The following is a 9,735-nucleotide window of genomic DNA, read 5'->3' on the forward strand; positions in this document are numbered from 1 at the left end:
ATTTCAGAAATTTAAAAGCATTTGATGTATCTCGATGAGGCTTATCGTTTGTCAATTTCGTGCGACGGTCTGCCGAGCCGTTTCTTTGTAATGTAAAAAAAAGTGTTAAACTTTTTGTCCACATTTCAGCTCGTGCTACCGAATTGATTTTAAAAAATCAAAAATTGTTTTCTTGTAATTAACTGTTGAATTGAGCCGATTTATATGAAACTTTTTTTGAAGATATATTTCATGGTTATACAGACCATGATAAATATTGCAACTTATTAAGATATTACGGTCTTACCACAAGTAGTTTAAATGAGTATTTTAAAAAATCATCAAAGTTTGATATAATGAGTAATTTTTTGACGTTTGTTAAAATTAAAATTAAAAGATTTACTTTGTATAATGATAGAGTACTTGGTCTTAATAAACATACTAATACTTAACCATTGAAGTTCTACGGAAACTGATTCAATTATAAAAATAAATAATTTTTGAAAACTTGCTTTTAGAAAATACTCCGAGTTAACGTGTTCGTTCGTTTCCAATTATGTGTAATAAATCTACTCGTAATACTTTTAATCACTTATAAATTAATTTAATTTTTATTGAATATATCGAATATTTACACATATCGCAAAGTTTATGTAACTTGCCTCAAGGCAAAATACCAATACCAACTAGTTTATATATTGATTAAGTCGTCTCTTTACAGCTGTTACGATTACAGAAAGTTCAAGCTTAAAGACCACTCACAATTAGTTTAATTTTTTAATTTTTGAATGATGATTTTTTCCTTAACTGTAATACCTAATTCAAAATTATGTATAGAACATATATTCGTAATACGATTAGAAAATTTTTAAATTTCAAGAGTCTTTGACTCCGCCATTTGTCTATAATATGTTAAATATTCAAGTTATAAAATTTTTTCGGAAACAAAATACATAAATAAAATCATTATGAAGTAATTTTGTTGTTGAATTAGTGTTTTATCTAAGTCCTAAAACAGGCTCAGGGGGGAGGTTATGACCCCCGTGACCCCTCCCCGTGGATCCGCATCTGGATGAAGTAGCTGTCAGTTTCACTGAACGTAGTCAGATAATTGTTCGTTTGAAATGTGTTATTTGCTGTGATAAAATTAGTTCGATTTTCATAATATAATTTATTTTTGCTCAAAATCCAGAATCCAAAATAAATCTGAAAAACTTGAAACGTAATCAATAAGTCAAAAAACCAAAAAAGGCTTGGATTGGATTATAGAAAATGTATAAAACTTCCATTTTGATTGAATTGACAAAATATAGACAAACTAATGCAGTTTATATTACGTTATCATTAAATTATTAAGATTTAAATCTTCAGCTCATATTGACGTAAATTGTGAATTATGTAAAAAATAAGACACAATGCCGATAATTGTTATTTTAGAACAAAATATAATCCAAGTAGTTTTTCTAAAACGTGTAGTTATTGTAAGAAAATTGGTAATAAAATTGATAAATGCAACATCCCAATCGTAAATGTTTTATTCAAACATCGCATAGATCAGTATTCTCAACCTCAAAATTAAAAAAAGTAATTTTGTCCATATTATCAAAAGGATAGACAGGCATTTTTGTAAGCAAATATTCTAATGCCTTAAGGCAAAATGCTGGAAATTCCCGTACAAAAAATGTTATTTTTTTAAAAAACGATTAATATTATTGAAAAAAATTTACTTCGAAATAATTAGATTTTTGGGAAACTGTGACTTTGACAAAACATTACTTTTTTTTGAAAAAAAAATTATTGAAAATTTTTTTTCTCTTTATTTGACATATTTTGGAAATTCTGAAGTTTTTTTTTAAAGCAATCGTACTGCTTTAACTGCATAGAGACTGCATATCCGTCTAACGGATAAACATTGTTACGGAACCCACGGAATGTACACAAAATTTATACTTTATTGTTAAAATCTCTATTACATATCTGATAATTTGATGTGCATCACGCTATCACAAAATCAGACGCGTTTCTTTCACCTAACTTTACAGATATAATAGACCGACTAGGAAATTCTCGTTTTTTCGCGACATTAGACCTAGCCCAAGGTTTTCATCAAATTTTATTAAATGAGACTGACAGAAAAAAACAGCATTTTCGACTGACTTCGGACATTTTGAGTACAAAATATTACTAATGATTTTGCAGGAAGTTTTCTTTAAATGCCGAGGCCAGCGGTTTTGCATTAGGCGCAATCTTAACACAAAAAGTTGACGGAAAAGACTTGCCTATCGCGTACGCGTTCGGGATCTTACATTTGGCCGAAAAGAACTATTACACATTGGATAAAGTATTGTTAGATATAGTCTGGAGTATAAATCATGTTAGAGCTTATTTATACGACAAACCCTATAAATTATATACAGATCACATACCTCTCATCTATCTTTATAAATGCAAAAATCCTAATTCTCGACAAATGCGCTGAAGACTTTTTCTAGGAACACAAAATTGAAATAATTTATAAATCAGGAAAATCTGACACCAATGCCGATAGTTCATCTAGATCTTTTTTTGATTTACAAAAATTAGCCTTAGATACTACTAATAATTATATTTGTGACAACGCTGTAAAAAAGTTACTTTTATATAGATGTCAAGAAATTAATTACGATTTTTTTTTATATACAATATATTAAAACATATTAAGTATGCCGTTTTCATTCATGACGCAACTAATTACACGCCTTTCGAATTGCTATTTGGTAGAAAAATAGAGTTACCTTTGTCTTCAACAAAATCTAACAATTATCAATATAATTACGATACTTATGTTCATAAATTGAAATCTAGATTGCTACATGTCAACAAACTTGCTCGTGAAAATTTAATACATAGTAAGGAACAAACTGAATCACATTATGATCAACATCTAAATCCTAGAATTTTCGAAGTTGATAGGTTGTTGTTGAAGAGACGAAACTCCATATCCGCAGAGATATAAAAAGCTTTTACCATTATGGAAAGGGTCTTTTAAAATTTTAAATTCCGGTAATATTAATAGTACAATTTTAGTTCATAATAAGCCGGTACAAGTCCATAATAATAAACTGCAAAATATTACAGAAAATGATTAAAGACCCCTGATTTTTGCAATCTTCATCGAACAGTCAACCAAATAAAAAAAAAATGAAGTAATCATAGGATAAGTGTATCAATAACTAGCTGTAAGTGGAATTCTGTCTTAAGGCAATTAGGGCATCGTGCCTTAAGGCAAATTGCTGGAACTTCCCGTACCAAAAATTATTATTTTTTTTAAAAACGATTAACATTTTTGAAAAAAATTTACTTCGAAAAAATAAGATTTTTGACAAACTATAAATTGGACAAAAAATTACTTTTTTTTAATTTTTTTTTTTTTTTAAAATTTTTTTTAATTTTTTTTTTTTGAAAAAAAAAATGTTTTCTTTATTTTGACATATTTTGGAAGATCTGAACTTGTTTTTCAAAGCAATCGCACTGCTTTAACTGCATAGAGACAAAATATAAAGCGCGTATGCGCGGCGTCGCTGTCTAACGGGTAAACATTGATACGGAACCCATAGGAAAATAAACAAAATTTATACTTATTGTTAAAATCTCTATAAAATATCTAAAAATTTGATGTGCATATGTCTAATGATCATTTTTGACCGCCAAATGGCATTTTTTTTTACTTTTTTTGTTAGATCTCCGAAACCGCTAGACCTGCCTTCATGAAAATTTGATCAATTCTTTATCTTGTCAATACAAGTAAAATGTTTTTTGGATTATTAAAATCGGACGCTCCGTTCTCTTAAAAACTGAGTTACCGTTTCCGGTACTTTTTGCCCCGTATTTCCGAAACGGCTAGACCTGCCTTCGCCAAAAACTAATCAGCACGTCTCCTTATCAATACGAATCGAATGTTTTTTGAATTATTCAAATCGGTTGATACGTGTTCCCGAAATCGTCGACGAAAATTTGTATCCGCACATACATACACACACGCACACACACACACACACACCACACACACACACACACACACACACACACACACACACACACACACACACATACATACATCCATTTTTTCTAAGGTATGCCAAAATGTTCAGAAACCTCTGAAACGTAAAGATATATAAAAATTTTCATTTTCGATTTTTTTGCGATTACTATAACTTACCCTACGGGAAGTTAATAATAATCATAGGATAGTAATGTTAATGGAGTTAGTTCATAATTATGTGCAAATAGTAATGTTAAGTTTAAATTTCAAAACGTATTTAATAAAAATTTTAAATCTTTGATATGTGTTCGCCCGTAGGTAAGCGGTTAATAGCGGCGGGTCTTGTTTCAGAGGTCCCGGGTTTGATACCCACTTCGAGCAGCCTGTTGTCAGGCAACATTGACAACGATTTAAACTTGGAAATATAGATAGCAATATGTTTCCAAGTGAAAATAGCCCTCACCCGGCATTGTTGCACTATACTTGCCCCATTACAGAGATTGTAATAAAAATTTATCATACAGAGATGTGACAACTGTTTGGGTCGCCATCTGTAATAAAAACAAACGTAGTTTGTAAGATATTGATTACAACAGCTCATAGAACCCATAAGTTTTGATCGCTGTTCAAATAAAATTATAAAAAAAATCTGATATATCAAACCTTATATTATTATAAATGTTTATGAGATTTTAATAAGTATTTTGTATTCTGAAGTGGTAAAATTAATTTTTCTTTATATAATACGCCGAGGACGGCTTTATTCTTGCAAGGGAAGTGTTGAAAACTATTATATATTTATTATAATATTTTACGTTCATCACATTTTCATTAAGATAAGTTTGTATTTTTATGTTGTAAGTTGGATCGATCGATTATGAAGCGGGAGTTAGTTATATTTGAACCGCCAACAAGTACAGATTAAAAATATCAACATCCAATAATGTAAGTTACAATTTAAAATATAATCAATAAATCTTAAAAAGTATTTGTTCTTACATATCAAGAAGAGAACCAATAAAAAATATCTCTTTAATATATATATATATATATATATATATATATATATATATATATATATATATAAAGCGAGAGGTTTTTCTTCAGATGGTGAAATAATATGATAAAAATTGTTTCTTGGGCATCCATCCAATAATTAAAAAAACAGTTTTAATGCAAAATATTTTAATTAAGAGAACATACGTTTCGGGTCCAGATTTGACCCATCTTCAGTGCATACAAATAAAATTTTAAAAAAATATAACACAAAGAACAACTCAAAAATGCAACGAAAAAATAAGTATGAAATAAAAAATTGAAAAAACATCAAGTTATGAAAATTTTTGAAAATTGTAAAAATGTGTGTACACACGTAACTCTGTCTCCAAACTAACAAGATGTGTTTTTTGAATAAGCTTTTTTACAATAAAACATATTATTTATTTTAATTTTTACAATTTTCAAAAATTTTCATAACTTGATGTTTTTTCAATTTTTTATTTCATACTTATTTTTTCGTTGCATTTTTGAGTTGTTCTTTGTGTTATATTTTTTTAAAATTTTATTTGTATGCACTGAAGATGGGTCAAATCTGGACCCGAAACGTATGTTCTCTTAATTAAAACATTTTGCATTAAAACTGTTTTTTTAATTATTGGATGGATGCCCAAGAAACAATTTTTATCATATATATATATATATATATATATATATATATATATATATATATATATATGGCCAAATAATTACTATCTTTTGATAAAAGAATACTTGACTGAAAGAAAGTTTATTGTCAGCTATAATGACGAGACTTCCAGCATCAGAAATATTTCCTCTGGAGTTCAACAGGGTAGCGTCTTGGGACCACTGCTGTACATTATTTTTACCGCAGATATACCAGTAAATCCAAATACAATGATTGCCACCTTTGCCGATGATACGGGTATTTTAGCCCAACACGATGACCATATACTCGCATCCACAGTTTTACAGCAGCATATCAACCAGCTAGAAAATTGGCTAAATACCTGGAGAATAAAAGTTAACACCACTAAATCTGCGCACATTACTTTCACCCTTCGTCATAATTCGTGTCCCACAGTCACATTTAATAATGTGCCGGTACCTCAAACAAATGCAGTTAAGTATCTGGGGATCCACTTGGATCGGAGACTCACCTGGCGAGAACACATAATCAAGAAACGCCAGCAGCTTGAACTTACGCGTAGGCAACTATACTGGCTAATTGGCTGGAGATCGAAAGTTTCCATTGAAAATAAAATACTAATTTACAAAACCATTATCAAACCAATTTGGACTTACGGCTTGCAACTCTGGGGTGCGGCTAGCAAGTCAAATATTACAATTTTGCAGAGACTCCAGAATAAAATTTTAAAACAGATTGCAAACGCCCCAAATTATGTTCCTACCTGGCTGTTACATCGAGATCTGCGCATACCAACCATTGAGGAAGAGATTTTCCAGTATTGCATAAAATACAAGTACCGACTAACACATCATCCCAACCAATTGGCGAATGACCTGCTCAGACCAGCTCCACCTAAGCGACTCAAGAAACAAACTTGCAATGAAATACTACATAATATTTATTGATTAAATATGTGTATTAACAGAATATTTTATAATTAATAATTAAGACATTGTAATTAGAAGGAGCTATCAGTGGGTAGATATCCTTCTCACGCCATTTTCCATAATTGTCAAAAATTTTAGCCTAATGTACATTGTATAGATTGCTATGAAAAATAAACAAATATATATATATATATATATATATATATATATATATATATATTAGCGATGTGCCAAGTCGACGAGCCTTTAACGACTTGATTCGAATCAGATTTTACTTGATTCGAATCAACTCGTATCAAACCGCGAAATATTTACTGTGTACATGTATGAACACAAATGTTCATAAATATAAAAAAATGTTTTAATTTAATTCAATATTATAATAATATAAATAACAATAATAATAAATATAAAAATAATAATAATAAATATAAAAAATAATAATAATAAATATAAAAAATAATAATAATGAATAAGAAAATAAATCTTGAATTAAATCATGCGAGTCACCCGGCTTTAATACGCTTAAATGTATCACCCGACTTCAATTTATTTATTTATGACAACCGCATTCAGTGTCTTCAAATCGATATGAAATCATCCGAGTTCCTATGACTCAAACCGACTCATTTCGACTTCAAGTCGATATGAATTCATCCGAGTTCCTATGACTCAAACGGACTCATTTCGACTTCAGATCGATATGAATTCATCCGAGTTCCTATGACCCAAACCGACTCATTTCGACTTCAAGTCGATATAAATTTATCCGAGTTCCTGTGACTCAAACCGACTCATTTCGACTTCAAGTCGATATGAATTCATCCGAGTTCCTATGACTCAAACCGACTCATTTCGACTTCAAGTCGATATGAATTCATCCGAGTTCCTATGACTCAAACCGACTCATTTCGACTTCAAGTCGATATGAATTCATCCGAGTTTCTATGACTCAAACCGACTCATTTCGACTTCAAGTCGATATGAATTCATCCGAGTTCATATGACTCAAACTGAATCATTCCGACTTGAGTTCGAAACATGTGTCCGTGTTTTAGCGTATCGACTTATCGAGATGCAGTGCGTATGGGTCTTGAGTGTTTGTTTATTTTTGACTGAGCGCTGAGAGCAAATTTGTTCATAAAATATCAAAAACTCATTTAGATAATAAATACGCGATTTAGATTTTAATTATTATCAAAATAAACTACACAACGAGTTTTATACACATACAAAATTATCATATTTTAATTATGCAAGTAATGGCAAATTCACACAAATGAAATAATAACAATCTTTACAGAAGTGGATTGAATTTTAAGTCATTCGTAAGACGGCAGATTCAGCCCCCTGTTTAGATTAGATTTAAACAATCAATAATATACACATGCATTCGTTCAACGTAAGATTAAGAATATTGTTTTATATGCTTTAGTGATAGAGAAGTGTTTGGTTATATTTTACTGTAAATTCACTTGGAATATTAGTTATATTTGTAGCTAGTTTAATATTATATATATAATATAAATGTATTCATCTCTGCACTTTTTGGAATTAATTGCTTACTAAATTAATTATTTCACTTATAATATTATTAAAATGATATTATCTCTTCTCTTAAATTATAATTGTTCATATAAGAACTTGATTCGAATTGATTCGAACCATGATTCGAATCAGGTTTTTTTTTATTCGAATCACTCGAATCAGGAAATGTTCGAGTCGGCACATCACTAATATATATATATATATATATATATATATATATATATATATATATATATATACGAGGTCTGTTCAAAAAGTACCCGGAATTACTAATAATTAAATTTCGCGGGTCTGGAGTGTCTGATTGTCAAAATTTTTTATTTTTTATTTTATTTTATTGTGTTGGTATACATGCCCCTAAAGTATGATGAAATTTTCAGCTATATTCACTGTTTACTTTGTCTGTGGTAGTCGCTAAGGGTTCGACGTGTTTTTCTGAGCTCGGCGATTTTTACAATGGAAGAATTGAAAAGTCAAAGAATTTGTATTAAATTTTGCGTAAAAAATGAAATAAAGTGTTGCAAAGTGCAAAAATTCACCAGATATGGCTCCGTGTGACTTTTTCCTATTCCCAAAGTTGAAGAGACCCATGAAAGGACGGCGGTTTTCCTCGATTGAAGAAAATCGCTGAGAGTGCTCAAGGACATATCAAAAAGTGAATATCAAGGGTGCTTCGAAAATTGGAAAAAACGCTGGCATAAGTGTATTATATCTGGGGGGACTACTTTGAAGGGGACCACATTAATGTAGACGAATAAATAAATATTTTTTTGAAAAAACGAAAATTCCGGGTACTTTTTGAACAGACCTCGTATATATATATATATATATATATATATATATATATATATATATATATATATATATATTGTATGATTCTGAATTTGATGTTGACATATATATTAACAAAGTCTAATAATCGGGCATAACATCAATAAAAAACATGAATTTCTTTCAAAAATTTATTTTAAATCCATACGTTTCGGCTATAATCCTAGCCTTCATTCAGTGGAAACTAAAAATAAAATTAAAAACTAAAACAATTGAATTGGAGCGAAGAGAAAAAAATAAAATAGTAATTAGTACTTACAATTAGTTGATCTTAGTGTTAAATTGGAAAATTTTAATAATCCATGATATTAGGATATGGTAATGCACAACACTATGTATTATAAACATTCCCCAGTAGAAATACATCTGAGCTGGAGATGATTTTAATGCAAGCTAAATATTTGAAGTGTAGCTTATGTTAAATAATGTTGAGCCCACGTTCACAACGTGCGATTACTATGAGCTGAATATGAGACGATTCATATTAGATTCACATGAATTTTCCATATTGCTAAATGTGGAACGAATATGAGCGATATATGATATGTTTTACATATGATTTTTCGATATTGCTGAATGTGGGATTTATATGAGAAACTGAATATGAATTTTACATGGTTTATTCACATTGCTAAATATAAGCTGTCTATGAGAGTACTAATATTGTAGGATTTAGAATATAGAATTATTCACATACAAATCATTTAAGATTTTGCTAATAAAGAACGAATGTGGAATATGTTTTTTCTTGTATTTCTCAA

This window comes from Ctenocephalides felis, unplaced genomic scaffold, assembly GCF_003426905.1.
Source record: "Ctenocephalides felis isolate EL2017-DRISC unplaced genomic scaffold, ASM342690v1 CF-g0.4_SCAFFOLD_01604, whole genome shotgun sequence".
Taxonomy (NCBI): Eukaryota; Metazoa; Arthropoda; class Insecta; order Siphonaptera; family Pulicidae; genus Ctenocephalides; species Ctenocephalides felis.